Source organism: Diadema antillarum, unplaced genomic scaffold (genome assembly GCF_040938485.1).
Source record: "Diadema antillarum isolate AM-2024a unplaced genomic scaffold, OU_Dant_1.0 scf00000025, whole genome shotgun sequence".
NCBI classification, from domain to species: domain Eukaryota; kingdom Metazoa; phylum Echinodermata; class Echinoidea; order Diadematoida; family Diadematidae; genus Diadema; species Diadema antillarum.
The window spans coordinates 4,639,057-4,657,702 of NW_027270914.1; positions in this window are offsets into that span (position 1 = coordinate 4,639,057).

Genomic DNA, 18,646 nt, shown 5'->3' on the forward strand with positions numbered 1-18,646 from the left:
CAAATAAACTATAAACTTCTCTTTAAATAGAATGGTGTGCTCTGCACTATAATTAAAATGGTTTCGTAGTATCTCGCAAAAGGTTAAAAGCCCAATCCTCACCTCTACCAATACTGTACTATCCCTCTAAAGGTGGTGATTGTTGAAAGTGATGGTGGTGGTGATGATGGTGGTGATGGCAAATGATGATTATGGTTGACGTTGATGATGGTGACGTTGATGGTAATGGTTGTGATGATGGTGATGATTATTGTTTTTCTGCTGTTGGTGGTGATAATGTTGAGGGTGGTACTGATGATTATTGTAATGATGCCATGGTGGTGTGATGGTGATGGGATGTAATGGTAGTCACTTGGATGATGATGATAATGTTGATCGTGCAGGTTGCAGAGATTTTGTACTCATCTTTGGACAGCTAGCACACACAAACACTTCTTTATGGTATTCTTTATTTTGAGTTGTATTCAATATCAGCATTATTTTCACGACAAAACGAATATGAACAAAAGCAACTGTATTCTCATTTGTGCTTCTGAATCACATTTTTTGACATACAGAAAAAAATGCACACACACACACACACACACACACCTTTACACACGTTAAAGGGACCATATAGTTTTGGTTGAGACCTAATTTCAGGTTTCTAACATTTTTTGGTGAGATAATGAGAAACCTCTTATGAAATATGAAAGAGCATGTAATTCTATGTGGAATTCGTTTATTTGATGAAAATTGGTTTTGAAATGGCCGAGATATCCAAAAAAAAAAAAAAAGAGCGATTCTAATAAAGTGTGGGACCCACACTTTACTACGATCACTTTGTTTTACTTTGTTTTTGGATGTTTCAGTCATTCCAAACCCAATTCTCATCATACTGTCATGTAAACTTTGAATTCCTCTTAAAATGGTATGTTCTGTACTATATCATAAGTGTTTTCTTGGTATCTCGCAAAAAGTTAAAATCCCAATTCTCATCTCCACCAATACTGTATCATCCCTTTAAACTGAGCACAGAATGTTTGGGGGGGGGGGGGGGAGGAGTAATTGCCCTACACCCGTTATGTGTACCCCACCACGTTGACGGAATGAAGGCATCAATTAAAGACACATGGCACAGCTTTTAGTGCACGATCTTATTTTATTTTTAGTTAGATGTAGAATACAACAGTAAGACAGGTATAGGTACACTAAATGGGGTTTTATACACAAGTTTTTAATTCTTTTACTTTGTCGCATTCTTTTTATAGGAAATAGGTGACAATGATGTAGTTATTATCATGCTCTACGACTATTAAAGGACGCATTCGTCACATTATGACAGACGAACCAAATAACGTTTAAGATAGAGCCGATACAGCTGAACTACCGTATGATACTACCATTGGCGCAATGCAGGTTGGAAAGTTGCCATTGATAAAGACCCGGTGATGTGGGGATACTGCCCATGAAGTGGGAAGCTGGCCCGGCTCGTATATTCGAGAATCTCCGTAAACGAATTTTGGATTGTGTATGAATACAGCTGTACCACTGATGTCTATGTAACTTCACACACAGCCGAAGAATCTCGACTATACAGTCGACCGTTACCGATGAGCGTACGAATGAAAATTGATCCAATCGGGTCAACCATTCTCCCCACGCTACCCTACTGGAAAGAACATAGTGTCCCACAGTGTGTTCACAGTGTGTTCACATAGTCGACTACACTGTATGTGAAAACAGTGTGAAGATGATTTCAAACTGTGGTGTGGTTTTCACAGTGTTCACATAGTAATGTTATATTTCACACTGTGAATTAATGACTCACATTGTGTTCACGCCTTGAAATACTCGAATTTAACAGTGTGAAGAGATTTTACACTGTGTCCACACTGTGGTCACACTGTGTTCTTTCGAGCAGGCTATATAATGGGTCCTTACATTTTCAGACAATATAGCGGTTATCGGTTTGTCCCCACCCCCACCCCCCCCCCCCCCCCCCCCACCCCAACATGGACCGCGCGATATCGGTAACCCCATTTACTTTGATAGTACGATTTAAACAATAATTGTTTTGACCCAAGATTAACATGGCTTAAAATCACATGGCTTAACACTAGAGGGCCTACACCTGTTCTGCCAGAGCATGTTTATAGCAAGTAATAGTCTAATCTAACTTACAATGACGATTGAAAACGATACTAGTGATAATAGCGATAATAATATTGATATTAATGAATAACCTCTTCAGTACAATGTATTAACATTGCTGTTAACATTTAACATTAATATGACAGTATGTTTACATGAATAATTATTGCCATTGTACCGATTTTACACATCTTGATCAGTGATGAACGCACCGAGAAGCATTCGAACCCCGAACCGTCTGTTTTTAAAGCCAATGCCTGAACAAATAAATTGAATTGAATTGAATTGAATTGAATTGAATCGCATACAGCCACAATACCACAGTGCTCCCACAAAAGAAGGCGGCCAGCCGACCGTAGTCTTAGGGACCAGTTGTGAGAAGAGTGGCTGATGACGATGTGACGATTGAATTTGTGGTTCCTCCTGTTGTCGCAGCTTAAGGAGTAACGGCAGCCATGGTGTTAATGACAACGGTTGTAGGTTCGTCCTCATCCTCATCCTCATCCTCATCCTCATCATCACTATCTTCAGAGTTCGACCCACTGCTGCTCCTCCTCCTACGATGACCTAGATTAGGGGAGAGACAAGTCGGTTAACTATTACTAAGAGACACAGAACTCCCAAATGCCCTTGTTCAATGATACACGTTAAATGCACTGACACACCCTCTCCGTTCCAATGCTTCCATTTCTGCTCCTTCACATTCCCAGAGACTCCAACTCTCCCGCTTTCAACGGGAGATCTCCCGCCGAAAGCCCATTTTTGCAAAATCCCCCGTTCTCCCGCTTCAGATTTAATTTCTCCCGCCCTGGCTCTGTGTCTCCCGCTTGAAATGATTTCTTACTTATTGTCAACGTATGTTGAAAAATAAGCCTTAGAGATAGCACGGAGAGGGAATCTAGAACCCTAGAACTTCGCACTTCGCGCACATCAAGTTAGAGTCTCCCGTTCGCTAGGGGTTTCAGGCGGGAGAATCTCCAGATCAGAAGGGGCTTAGGGTTTGAGTCTCTGCATTCCTTGTCCAGATCATTTTTCTGCAACAGTTTTATTACCAACCATCAGAATCAAAGTATCGTTCTATCAACCATTTTGAGGCCTTTCCATGTGTGACCGTGCATCACAAAACCAACAGAAAGTCACACAATCGGATTTTATGTGAGGACTCATAATTATTTGGTTAGTACTGTTCAACTTAGTCGTTGTTAAGTTTTGCATAATCTTCTGCTAGGGCGATTCTTCTGCTTGGGCAATTCTTCTGCTACACTGTTCTAAAGTTTGGGATCCAAAAACGAACGGTAAATTTGTTTGTAGCAGTGTTTGTAGAACACCTTTTGATAAAATACTGTAGTGTAATTAGGTGTGTCTTCGATCCCAATTTTTGTCAGAGGCCCTTTTCATTGTTTTAAACTTTTATACACTCTTCACTTTCAACACAAGTAACTTTTGAAAGAATGATGCTACTGCCTTGAAAGTTGGTATTAGTCATGGGTAGAATGTGTTTAATAGGGATGCCTAACTTCGGCTCAAACCTTCCACAATGGAGTTTTACGACCTGCTTTTCGTCCCATTCCTTGCACAGAGCACGGCAATGGCAAGACTATCCCCAGACTCCAAAGACTCTTAATTCTTCTCATTAAATACTTTTCCAGAATGTGTACCTTCTATCCATATTTTGGACAGGTTAAAAAAGTCAATTTGTATTGCATGAGTTATACAAGCTGTATACTCTTTACTGTCTACTCTTTCAGAATATGCCCTGAACTAAAACTCCACATGAAGTTACTTTTTATTGGTTTTATGATGCAGGGTCACATTCACTTCACTTGGAAGAATCACACCCGTCTCAGACCGACGAATTATATGTTGCTTTGCGTGGACACATGACGTCTTTAACTACCTGTGTCATAGGGATTGGGAAACTCTACTTTCAGTTAGCTCTCCTGTCGTGCCTGTGAATGAATAACCGATACCAAACACTAAAAAGCTAAATGAGATTATTAAGATCACGAGAGAGGGATATTGCAAGGAACGGAGTGACATGATATCTATGCGTACTGACGGATGAAGAAGTGAATTTTCCTATTTTGCTAAAATGCCTTCAGGGGCCCGTTGCGTAAAAGTTACTATTATGGTAACTTTGCCATCCAATGGTCAAACCATGGCAATTGTTATTACAATACTCAACGGCCAATCAAAATCAAGAATTCCATGGAAGTTACCATTGGATGGCAAAGTTACCATAATAGTAACTTTTACGCAACGGGCCCCTGGACTCTTATCCCTAAACCCTTCACCTGATTCTAAACTCCTCTAACGTTAACGTGTGAATTTAATCACAAACCTTAAATGCAACCCAAAACCCATGACTATCCGGCAATTTTATACATGAAGTTAGCCACGGATATAAGGGATGGTACGGGATTTTGTTTTTAAATGGTGAACATTAATTGAAGCTGAAAAAAAATGTTTTGTAGTGTGTACAGTCTTACCGTGGTGGTGACCATGTCCAGATCCATGCCCGCCCTCGACCTCGCATTTCTTTAGACCGCTGCTGTTTCCCATCAAGCAGATCTGGTCTAGGATTTCGCACGAGTTGTTGAATGAGGTTCCATTCTCTCTGCGGCACACGACACTGCTCAACATGGTGATGGGACGCCGACGCCTGCTCTTGTTCCGTGTCGTCAGTCCCTCGAGGAACGCGTCGGTGCAGTTTGCTCGCGCCTCCTCAGATGACGTGTTGTATGCTGGACACACTTTTTCAGACAAACGTGATACGACCCCTTCGATGAGCCCAGTGTCACGTCCACGGCCACCACTGCTACCTTGTCCGCCATTGCCCTTACCACCCCCGCATGGATGACCTTAAAGATAAGAGGAGTTGTGCGAGAATGAGTGAAAAGTTTTTTTGCGATGCCCCTTCAGGCCTTCCATAGAAGGTGATAATGCATGTTGCGAAACTGGAAGACTTGGGCAAATATCAGCTAGAGCCATTGACTCCAACAATTTAAAGGGAAAATTCAGTCCAAATATAAGTTAGTCTGATAAGAAAAAGTAAAATATTACTAGTTCAACGGTAAAATTTCGATCGAAATCGGATGAAAAATAAGGAAGTTATGACATTTTGACCGCTGTTTGAAGTTTCGCTAATTTTTCAGGAAACAATTCAAGAATGGCCAATAGGAATATGCAAATGGCGAAGTGAGCACGTCATCCCCTCAATACTTGCCATATACAAATAAGTTTGTATGCATAAAATTGTGAACTTTCCGATTTCTCATTTGTGATCACTATTCTGAAGTTATTCAACGAGTAATAACCTTGTGTTTCAATGACAGAAACATCGGGTTTTCGTCATTTTTTTTTTTGTATACCATGAATGGAAAATTATGAGGTTATGACATGCTTAGCTCAGTCACTAACTTGCATATTCATATCCACTGTACAAGTACCGTTTTGCAGAAATAACAAGAACTTGAAAATGTCATAGCTTCTTTATTTTTCATGCGAATCCACTCTCATTTTTTTTTTCTGTTGAACTCGTAAGATTTTACTCTTTTTTATCAGACTAATTAATATTAAGACTGGATTTCCCCTATTGAAATAAATTTCCTGCCTCATTATTCACAACCTCACAGACAATCTTTTTGAATTCCCTTATAAATCCTAATTATAAACAGTTAACATTCTATTTTGCACATCAGTACTTTATATTACGAATTAGTCCAATCTCAACGAGGAGCTCTCTATATAAGAACCAAAGAAGAACAAGAAGAAGAAGAAGAAATTAAAGATCCGGCAACACCAGTCCATAAGACTACATCACTGTTGTCTCATTCTTTCGAACCACTGCTGATGTAAGAAATGAAAAGACTGACCTGTTTTCTGTCTTCCCCTGATAATTATTAAAAAGAAAAAGAATCAGTGCCTATAAAGTGAAGTTGATGTTAGTCAAATGAAAAAATCTCTGAAATGAAACCTTTCACACCATACCGTGATGACTACCGAGTTTCTCTGGTTGCGGCGTTTTATCCAAATCTCCGAATGAGTGGCTTTGTTCGTTTACTACAGATAGTCCTTAGTGTAAGCAAGCCATAAAGACATCCCCAAATATTGATATGTTTTGCGATTCCTTTTGAAAATTCAGTTACATGCATACACCGTCATAACGGCCGTTATATCATGTGCCACTGTCACGCGGGGTATCATCGTATTTGCTGCTGTTGTTGTTTTCGACCAATTCTCTCTCGCAGCTAGAGTTATTATTTTTTTTCAATAGTGTGAAAAATTAAATCAGACGACTGGCAACTTGAGATTTCAGGAGAGCTGGAACTGAAATAAGAGAGTTATGGACTGTCAATTTTACATATTTTCACAAAAATATTGACAAAAAAGCCCCGCATTATTATCTAAATGAACTGACTGGATAATTTCATGACTGACAAACGAGCCACTTTGCTTGTTTACATGAAGCAAAATAAACCTATACGTGAAGAGTAGACTGTGTAATAGGTTTTACAGATATTTCAGAATCTCGTAGAGCGGATTAATTCAAAATGCTCCTACCTTCAGCAGCCAGCAGAAACATGACGCCGAGGACACACCCAACAGCTAGCATTGACTTCATCTGTGACAGCAAGAAAGATAGAAATGAAGAGTGAAAACGACTTTAAACGACGATCAAACGCGATCATTTTCCACCAATTGTACCAATACAGGGACCTATAAAAACCATGACATCACGCACTTGGTTTTTGCCAGGTTTCTTACTGTCAGGGTACAAAACATTTACAATTTACAGTTTTACATTTTGATAGAATGATAGATTTTGCACAAGCCGACGTACAGCATATAGGTCTACAGAGTCACTGGCAGAGAAACGTTTGAATTGGTGAACACAAACACACACACACAAATCAGTAAGAAACAGTTAGGTCTTTGTGCATGTATGTTTATAAGACTTGCCCGAAGCAGTGAAAAAAAAAAATCAGCAGAACTCTTTGAAGAAAGGACAGCTTAAGAAGAAAAAAAAAACACGCACTAAAAACAGCACTTACTTAAGCCTAATACATTTATGATGAACCGTCACATAAACTGCTATGAAATCGAACAAACAAAACATGTAATCAGGAACAGTAAAGACGAAAAGAAGGATCCAGCAATAACAACTGATGAAATTAAACTGAATATGACAACTGAAACTTGAAACAGGTACTATAAGCTTTGAAAATAGAAACTTACTTTGGCAAGAGTATTAGGCCCTTCGGAGAAAGAGAAAAGAAGATTTCTTTTCGCACGCCTAAGCGGTACTGCTAGAAAAGCTAACAGATGCTGATTTACATTACTCACTAAGTTCTCCCGGTTTATATACAGTTACGCCTTGGGCTTACAACGTGACGAACAGATTTCCAGTTTTTCGTGGTTTCCAGCTTCCGACTGTTCCCGGTTGTAGCGGTTGGTGTCCCAGTTTTAGAAAAGAAAAACAAAACAAAACAAAGAATAGTTACACACCTAACTCCCTCTTTAGTGACTATAGTTTCACCACAACGATGAGAAAAGAAGTTCCATGTGAAAAAAAACAACAACAAAAAGAAACAGTAATTTCTAAGTAATTGGGCCAAGGCAAAATATCGAGGGCATGATTCTGTCGAGTTTAATAGTGGCTATCAATATGCTTATAGCACACAAGTCCATCTTGCGGTACTCATGGCGCTTCAAAAAGAAAAAAAAAAAGATAGATAATCTATGTACAAAGATGACAACAGAGAATTTGAAAATGACAAACAACATACGAACAGATACCAGATAAAGAACACAGTTGTTCCGAACACTATGCACTGTGAAAAGAGCTGTGTTAGATTTAACACCACGGTAGTTGAATCTAACACCGATCAGTTGTCAATAGAGGACCACACCGACATGTGTACAGAAAGTACGTTTTGATTGTGTTAAAAAGTGTTCACCTGACCCTTCCTGGGGGTAATTTGACACTGTAGCTGGTGTTATTTTGGCACTGCGCTGGTGTTGATTAAACAATCATGACAATGACACTACTTGGTGTTGATTTGATATTTCTGGTGTTAATGTCAATGGTATAACACCAGCACAGCTTCAATAGGAGATCACAACAACTGGTGTTACTGATGTGGTGTACTTTATCAAAAAGTTCGTCTCATTGAAGCTCCAAATCAACAAGAAATCAGTAACTAATTACCCATCTGAACATTAGTTTTACATTTTGAAGTGACACCCGAGGTTTAAATGAGCACTAGAAATTTAACACCAGCTCAGAGTTTCATAACACCCGATTTTTTGCAGTGTATAGATTGCAGTTACAGTCCTCAGTGCTTTAAGAGGAAGAGATACGTATACGTTTGGAATTGAATGTTTCTTTAGATTACAGTTGCCGTATGTTTAAAACTGAATGGAGTTATACTCAATGAAAAGTATCCTAAATTTATTCCTGTATGAAGGAAAGTTTGCTCTATCATACGCATCATTCTCGTAACGTGATGCGTTACAAATTAAGCATCAGAATAAAGGACGATTGAACTTATGATCAGAGATCCCGGTAAGTTCAGTGCATGACATACGTCTAGGAAAGAAATTAAAAACAATTGCTGATTAATTTGCAGTTTGTCGTCAAGAATGAACCTCCTGCGTAGCCAGTATAGATGGGTACACTATCTTTCCATTTTTTTTTTCTTTTTTACTCTTCGTTTACTGAAGTGTGTTCAGAATTATTTTTACTTACACCCGCCTATCATCTCATGGTTTTATATTTTCCTTAATTCATACAACTGCCGAACATACCATATTTATGAATGACTATAGTGTGGAACACAATAAGAAGTTCTTTTTGATTAACAGAGTAAAATCAGACTGACACAATGCAAAAAAAAAAAATATATCTTCAAAATCAGGTACTACATAAAATGAGTTACATGGATTTTGTGTTTTCACGTAAAAGTAAGTATTATTTTGTAGCAAAGACATGGATTAGTACAAACAATGAAGTCAGTATATCATTATCTGCAACTAGTTTACATAGATTATCAAAATTTCAACACGATGAAATATCAATAAAAAACCCAACTAATTTGATGCAAGAAGTATATCACTCATACTTTTATCAATACCAGGTCAAAAAAGATTTTGGTTGATAATGCATACATCATATTGAAGACTAAATTACGTAATGACATTATAATCTCTGCTAAGTTGAATATGCTATGGTTAAGACTTTAATACACCTAATAGAATTTCACAACGTTATGAAACATTTTCCAGAGCAAAGGATATTTGTGTACGTATTACAGATTAGAAGATAATTGATTATGGTGATTTTTTTATCATGGTAACAATGTTTGTTTCTTTATTTGTCGCTGGGTTTATAGAATTAAAGCAAAACAAAACAAAGAGCAAACGGGAAAAACGTGCTAGCCTTTTGATGTAATAGAGAACCCTGAAACAACGTTCAACTTATGGTCGTTTTGTTATGTTTTATTTTACTTTTTTCTTTATAGGGTTTTATTTGGACCCAACACTTGCCCAAGGGCGCTGTAACCATGCAGAGCATACCGCGCGCTTTGACCACAGAAAGAACTCCACAAAATCTTTCAGAGCTGTGATATCCTGTTAATATATATATATATATATATATATATATATATATATATACATATATATACATATATACATACATATATGTATATATATTTACATATATATATGCATTTATATATATATATATATATATATTCATATATATATATATATATATATATACAGAATACAAATAGAAATACAAGTCACAAGAATTCAATGTTCTATAGGAGCTATACTTGAAGCTGGCAAAATGGAAGAAGAATTAGGTAAAAGGAGTTTAAAAATGCTGAATCACAATATAGCCGCCATTCACTGGGCTTTTTCCGTAATTTATTCTTTTTGTTGTGAGTTTCGAAAGTAATTTCATCGCACAGAACTTCAAGTTAGCTTTTGTATCATAGAGAGTAAACTCTTTTGAATGAGGAACTGTAGAACTGCAATTATCATAAGACAAATTGAAATTCGAAATTTATGACATTAGAGTTATTGTAAGCGCAGTGATATTCATTGGTGTCAAAGAGAAACTCATGCATTTACAAGTTATTAGGAGATGAAGTTACAAATTAATCATCCAAGGATACATGACTGACACTTCGATCTTTACTGTATTTCTTGTAATATCTTTCATTGGATGATTAAAATGAAAGGACTTGAACTTGGAATCGATGTTCTTTTTAATTGATATTCTTTGGCATAACACATTAATGACAACAACAACAACAACAACAACAACAACAACAACAACAAAACCAGATCAGAACGAAGTTTGTATCCAATGTTGTACTGCGAGACCGTAGAAAATGTTGGCCGTGTGAGAGGGAGTGCACTTGCTAAAATACAAACAAAAGACAATAAAAACACGCCCAAACCATTTTGTACATACTGTTGGAGAACAGTAACGTTGTATGAAGATGTAGGCCCTGTAATATTCTATGTCATTGTGACTATAATTCGTTTGAAGTATCTGTGACCCTTTGAAATTCACTAACTTCTCTCTACCGTAGTGAAAAATCACCCACTATACGTTTGTTGACTTCCCTCTATCAAGTCAATTTCACTTCTTAATTAAAATAGAATGTATGTAGCATTGGTAATTTTGACCCTTGCTTTTTTTAATGCAACGCCAGTTATGGTCAAGGGGCCTATATTATTTGTAATAATAATGATGATAATGAAAATAACAATAATGATAATGATAATAATAATAATAATAATAATAATAATAATAATAATAATAATGATAATAATAATGATAACAATAACAATGATATTGTAATAATAAAGAAAATGATAATGATAATGATAATGATATCATAAGAAGAAGAAGAAGAATATCTGTATGATAGCATATATAGTCACTTTCGAAAAGAATAACTTTAGGGTTGTTATCCTATGGTCAATTAACTATAGTTTGCGTTCAATCATGAAATGTACAAATGCAATATTGCTTGCAATGTAATTTTCATACAGATGAAATTATAGACAGGCCTACATTTTCAATTGTACAAATTGCCCTAGTGCTCCATGATTTAATGTGTTGTGTTTCTTAGGAGTCCCCCTCCAATTTCTGTTTGTTTGTTTGTTAGTTCGTTCTTTCTTCTTTCCCTGTAAAGATAGATAGGTGAACATTGGCAAATAACAAATTAAAATCAAACTTGATATCAAATAAAGCGTGCAAAGGAATTTCAAAGCAACAAATACTTCATGAAAAAAGAAACAGTATAGCAAGTTCAATGAGTGGCACATGAATATCCGCCCACTTTTCGTCTGTTACCTTCATTTATTGTTTGCTTGTTTATTTACTTATTTTCGGACTTTTTTTCCATTGTTTGAGAGAGCAATTGGTGTCAGGCTGAATCAAGGATCAATTCCACCTGCACCTTGGGATAATGCTGAATCATGTATTATCATCGGTATTCTTTTCCGCTGTGAGAGCTCTGCAAAAAACACACAGATACGCACAAACAAGACAAATATTGCGACATTGATGACAACAATAATGGTAATTGTCGATATATGCACGTAATTTCGGCGGAACTGTACAAGCTTTTGTTTATATTTTTGTTCCGTTTGTGTATTTTCCAACACTGAGTTGGAGCTGAAACATCTTGCTCTGCGGACAGCACAAGTTATTATTTTTTCCTTAATATGGCCGACCACTGAGAAGGAGCTCAGTCTTTTATCCTTTGATTCGGACCGATACACACGCTAATAATTCATCTTCTCAAGTTTAAGCACACTGAATTACACGCTACCTTATCTTAAAAGACAGATTTACCATGTAGGTCAACATACTTTTAATATCAAAAAGCTATAGTAACACGTATAATGTTTCGATGAATATACTGCGTGCTTTGAATCTGGAACAAAATAAAAAAGAAATTATCAATCCCGGGGGCTAATCAATTTCTATACATACTGTTCACTCGAATTTGATTTGTGTTAAATGTGATGGGGTAGCAACGCCTGTACTGATTTCAGATTCTAATTTAGAACGGCTTGAAGATTATCTTCTTTATGTTTTCTACGTGATTCCCATGCTCTATCGGTCGCACTATACATGCAGAGCATGTTAAACCCTGTGACCTTGATAACACAGAAATCTATAATAATGTACGTAGATCCGCAATCACATCAACATTATATTATTATCCATAACATTTCCTTTTTAATGGCTTATCAAAAAGAACAGACACAAGACCAATGATTCAGAGCCAAATCAAAGGTAATTTCGTAATTGCATCTTTCCAAAAGGACCCAAAAAAAAAAAAAAAAATCAGAAAGAGCTGCTGTACACACAGACACACTAGGCCTGCATGTACATTTATACGTCTTCATTCGAAATCTATTGAAAGAGCTCTGTTGCATGTGAATCTATTCCATACATGTTTGCCCTATATAATTCAAAACAATAATGTATAAGAAGCATGATAATACAGAAAAAGGAATACAAAAACACAACAATTACACTGCTGTGGGTAATTTGATTATTTTGACCCTTTCCAACAACGTTTGAATATGAACCCGTCTTTTCGTGAGCATCGCGGTTCCGTTTACTGCACGATTTGTATATGGTATAATGTAGATTTAAGAATGTGCATGTATAATGATAATGTTAGTGATTAGTAGACTGCTGACTGAATTACCAGCACTTCATGGATCATGCAGGTGAGGAGGACGAGCAAGAAAAAATTGAAGATTCTGGAAATGTTATAGTAATCAACATGAAACGAACAACCCCACAAACTGTGACGTCACATAAACAGTTTTGCAAGCCTCATAATAGATACGCCTAAAAAACAATGAGTTATCAAGGTGATGAAAATGAAGGATGTGGGCCTACACGTATTCCCACGTGTTGGCCTCGATATCTGATTGGTCTAAGGTCCAGTCCAGCGGTTTTGACCAAGGTCCGTAATGGCCGGATACCGCGTACCGCCCAAGGTTGAGGCGAACAACTTCTCCCCCCCCCCCCCATGTCGTGCATGTGAGTAGAGTAGAGGTCACAATTCTTTATTGATTTTTTAAAAACATAAATGTGTTTTTGATGATATTTAGCCCTACATCGTAATTACGAGAAATTGCACATTAAAGGGTTGTAAAACTTCTCAAAGGGACACTTTTGAAAATAATTGAGGTTTTTCAAAAATAAATCTTGCAGTGTTGATATAGTTCTACATAAGATGAATATAAAGATATGCAGTTATCCTTGCATACGGGGGTATCATCATCACCTTATTGTCTACAAAGTACTGTAAAAGAAACAGCCCCAAACTTTATTTATTTTGAACTGTTTCAGTAATATCCAAAACAAAGAAATATGCATTAAAATACCACAATCATTCAAGGTTCTGTGATATAATTACTATACTTTATTACTCAGGAATACAACTACTTTGTACTAAGATCTATGACCACAAGAACATAAGGAAACAAAGTGTAGTTAAGCAGTTAGAGAGAGAGGGTGGGGAGAGGGGGAGGGGGGAGGGGGAGGGGAGGGTGGGATTTAACAGAACAGATCAACATAAACCAGCAGAGCTTAATTGTATGGGATGAATACTTTCCATTGACTTGTGTGCATTACATGCATGGTATATACGGCTCACACGGGTAGATATTTCCCCATAAGAGACGTGTATTAGAATTTAAAATTCAAAAAAATTCTGTAAAATAGCTGGGAGAAATGAGGTTATTCATCTTCACTAACATGAAAAAATTTGATATAACCTTTCATCCATCAAATTTTCAAGGGGGTTCTTCAGCTCAAACGCTCTCCAAGACCGAGTGTTCGCAAAGCCAGACTAAGAGTTCTTTTTACTCAAAAAATCACAAATTTTCTGTACATGCACCCAATCAAAATAGTCCCTTCATATACCATTAGAAAAGCTTTCATCTTCCAACCAAAATGCAGTTTATAGAGGAATGCATACTCAATATCTGCAGCTGTTCACTTTTTGCCAAACTGCCTTTATAATTCTAATTATTTTTTCCTTCATTATCTTAGTGTCTTTATTTTGGTACGATTTTGTGATGAGATCAGGGATATTCCATTATATCTACAGGTGTGAGCCCTATAATAGTACGGGACAAAAAGGGACACTGCCTTGACAATTATATCTAGCCACTTTGCTGAAATGCATTATGATAATCAACACACATTACTCAAATGCGACAATGCTTTAGACAACGCGACTAATTTTGATCTTAACATTATTCTCTGCTCCTTCTCTTTCCCCTCGTTATTCGCTGTGCTGAAAAATGGCATTCTGTTCTCGTTCTATATACATGTAAAATATTTCGTTAATTGTGACCATTTTGACATTACTGCATGCATGGTAGGTCTACACATCTCATCACGGCTCAATGGATATTGTCTGCATGAACAGTCACGTGACCATAATGATTATTGTTATGTCATTCTAAGTTCACATTTTCCTGTCAACGCACGAATAACGTATGCTATAAATTTGGATACGCTTTATATTACGGAGCCCACCACTGTGACAATTAATGTTTGGCTTTGTATTTTGCATTATTTGTCTGATGGAAATAAAGTACACACTGTGCGCATATATACCAAAATTGAACTGCATTATTATTTTGTTATCATTAAATCGGTAAATCTTCAGTTGACAGCATGTACCCTCTGGAGAAAGATTGGATAAATTAGAATGAATCTGAAAAAAAAGTTATGCAATACGCACAATATTAAGATTGTAGACAAAACAAAATAACAAATCTTCTAGATTGCCTTGTAAATTTGATAAATCAGGAATCAAGGTCGGTCCCATTAATTCAGCGATAAAAAAAAGGCTTTCAATCATTCTACAAGCGAAATAAAAAGACCTGTAAACAGACCTATTTGACTAAAACACATGGCTCTTGTTATTGTATTTTAAGAAATGGAAGCGATGACTGATGCAGAAGCAAGTATATCAACTCATTAATGTGACTGGTATATAGGTTGAATTGAGGGTAGTCGAAAAGGGGGCACGTCACGAGTTCGATACCCACGAATCACACAGCCCACGAGTCACACAGCCAATGAGTTCGAAGCTAAGCAAAGGTCCGGCGCTATCTATAGGCAAAAGAGGCCCACGGGTTCGACACTATCAAAGCATGCAATGCCCATGCATGCACGAGACGGATATATACATTAAGCCCCATGGGTCGTTTTTTATAGAGTCGAACTCGTGATCCTTTTGCGTTTATAATGTCGCAACTCGGGGGCCTTATTTAACAAGTGTCGAACTCATGGACTATTATGATGATAATAAGATATGTGGGCTGTATGACTCATGTGGACCTTTATTGAATGTTGAACTCGTGGCCGTATAACTTGTGGGTGCATAATATAGATTTCGTAGGATGACTCCGTCAAAAGTAGCTGTTATGGTGTAATATGCCAGAGACAGGGTCTATGAAAGCAAACAAATCGTGGGTGAGTCTGACTGTCTCTGAGATACTTCTAGGCCTATATAGTTCTGAATTGTTGTTGTTTTGTAAACCCTTGATGCTGCATGTGATTCAGTCGTAATGAATACTAATTTTGGTATGGTGAAAGAGTTTCACTGACACAGTAATCACAATTTATTCCACAGTCATGACAGTAGTGCAGGCATGTTCAATGGGCATTATATTCTATCTGATGTTTGATGATGATTATTTACGTATAAAGTTTACGTTTCATTGAAATCTGCAGAGATCGCCTTCATGAAATGAACGTCTAATAGACGGGGAATGCTGCCCTGAAATACTTTTTTTTAAAGAAAAAGTGTTAATACATCTTTAGGTGTATAAGAAGTTTTCAATATAAAATTTGCAGAAGATATAATGTATTATTTAAGAGTGCATGCCATAATAGTGATTAATGCTTGTGTTTATTACGTCAATTAACATTTCAGAAGCCTTTTGGCAACTGCAGTAAATTCATCCTTCTGTCCTCATGCACTTTTGTGACGTATAGATGACTTTCTCTTTAAACTCAACTTATTTCATATTTCTTTAATCAAAGACAATACATCGTAATACATAGATAATCATAATTATGATGTTAATCATACCGGCACCAGTAGACTAAAGCACGGAAACACTGACTGAATTAGGAAAATAGCGGTTGTTCAACCAACACATTGAATCTTAATGGAGCAGTTAAAGAACAATGTCAGAGACTTAGATTGACTTGTAAACATATCAGCTATGATAGATAACGGCAATCAGTGGCTGTTGGAATAGATACACAGCACCGATTAAAAAACCCCGAATTTGACACTTAGAAATACAGTGTATTATAGGGTATAAGTATATAGGCCTATAAATCAATTCAATTCAATTCAATTTATTGAAAACCAGACATGAGGTGAACTAGGCGCCGGAAGTGGGGGGCAAAAAGTGGGGGGGGGGGGGGCAAAACGCATTCCCTCCCCCCCCCCCCCAAAAAAAAAAAGCCCACCCCCTCCAAAAAAAATAAATAAATAAATAAATAAAAATAGATGAATATAAATAAAATAAAATAAATATGTATATATGAATAAAATACAAATAGGGAAATTATATTAGTTACGACTAGTAATTCTAACTCTCATAAATGTTTAGACATTCCTTTTTTCGTTGCGTGTGAGCAGATTATCTCAACCGCATCAACGGTAACCGTTGCAGTTTTTAGAGGCCTTTGGCCATGGAAAATCTTCCATACGTCCCTCTTCCACCGCTAGTTGTTACTAACGTGATACCTGACGTAGGTAGCGCACCCGGAAAATAGCTTTAACCCCCGCCCACATCACCCCCCCCCCCCCTCCTTCTTAGTTTCCAAAGCTAAAAAATATAGCTACAAATGGCAGTTTTGGGACTGTTAAATGTCAAAATTTTCAAGCTCGCTCGCTTTGCTCGCTCGCATAATTCCAATCGTTATGCCATTCTCCTAACGTTGCTGCCAGTAATTGCCAGCAGTTGAGCCCGGTGCGCATCCCCCTTAATTTCCAAAGCGAAAAACAAAGCCACAAACGGCATTTTTTGGACTGTAGAATGTCAAAAATTTCGAGCTCGCTCGCTTCGCTCGCTCGCATTGAATCGTTATGCCATTCTCCTAATGTTGCTGCCAGTTTATGATTGCCAGCAGTTGCGCCCGGTGCGCCCCCTTAATTTCCAAAGCGAAAGATATAGCTACAATTTGGGGACTGTAATTTGTAATTGGGGACTGTAATTTGGGGACTGTAAAATGTCAACATTTTCAAGCTCGCTCGCTCCGCTCGCTCGCATTTTATTGTTATGCAATTCTCCTGATGTTGCTGACAGTATAATTTGTCGTTTCACACCGTCAATCCACAATCCATGTAAGGAAAACTTACAATGTTGCTCAATGACTGCGCTGTTGAAAGTATCACATTCCGTATTGTAGTCCCATTATTAACCCGTTCCTTACGGGAACCTGGTTTACCAGGTTCCCGTGTGAGCAACTGATATACGGGAACCTGCCAGGTTCCCAAAATGAAGACAAGGGTGCCTCCTTCAGTGGCCTAAATTCATGTTTCTTTTTGTAAAAATGCTCAGAAAAGTGGGTTTGATAAAAAGATCAGAGTTTATTCTATCAGGATTTGTTCTCCTTCTGTTTAAAAAAGGGGGTTTTACAGTATTATGTACCTTTTCCTGATTTAGTTTTTTGCTTGTTCTGCTGTAAACTCGTACGAACATGTACGTAATGATCAAGGCCGAGATCAGTTAGAAATGCGGGTTCACTGACCCCAGTCACCTCATTCAGGTACCTGGTTTTGTGTAGAACAAAAGATTCTGAGAGCTCATCAGCGCACTCTCTATTCATACCTCGCACCCGATCGATATTTCCATTGTTCATGGGCACATTACAGTTGACCGTAGAAAGGGGGACACAATGAACCGCTTGACTGCCTTCACACAGCTGGATTACCAACCTGTGTGCCTCTCTGTCGACGGGCGAAAAGAATCTCGTTTGGGGGCATTAAAGGCACTCAGAGAATTGCGGAAGGAACGGGTTAAGTTTGCAGACTGACAGCGCACGCACGCACAAGCATACACATCCTCAAAATTACTTTTTCACAAGGCGTCCCCCCCCCCATGTCTCGACCCGCGGTACGCCACTGTATATATATATATATATATATATATATATATATATGTGTGTGTGTGTGTGTGTGTGTGTGTGTGTACGTGTGTGTGTGCGTGTGCGTGTGTGAGTGTGTGTGTGTGTGTGTGTGTGTGTGTGTATGTGTATATTGTGTAACATAATGTCTATCGTGAGCCCCCTCCAATATTTGCCCCCCAATCCAAAACTACTTCTGGCGCGCCTGTTGTATAGTATACCATCCGAGGAAATACCATCCCAGCTAATATTTCGACGTTTTCTGAACGTTCTTGAAACGTTCCAATTTTGTTA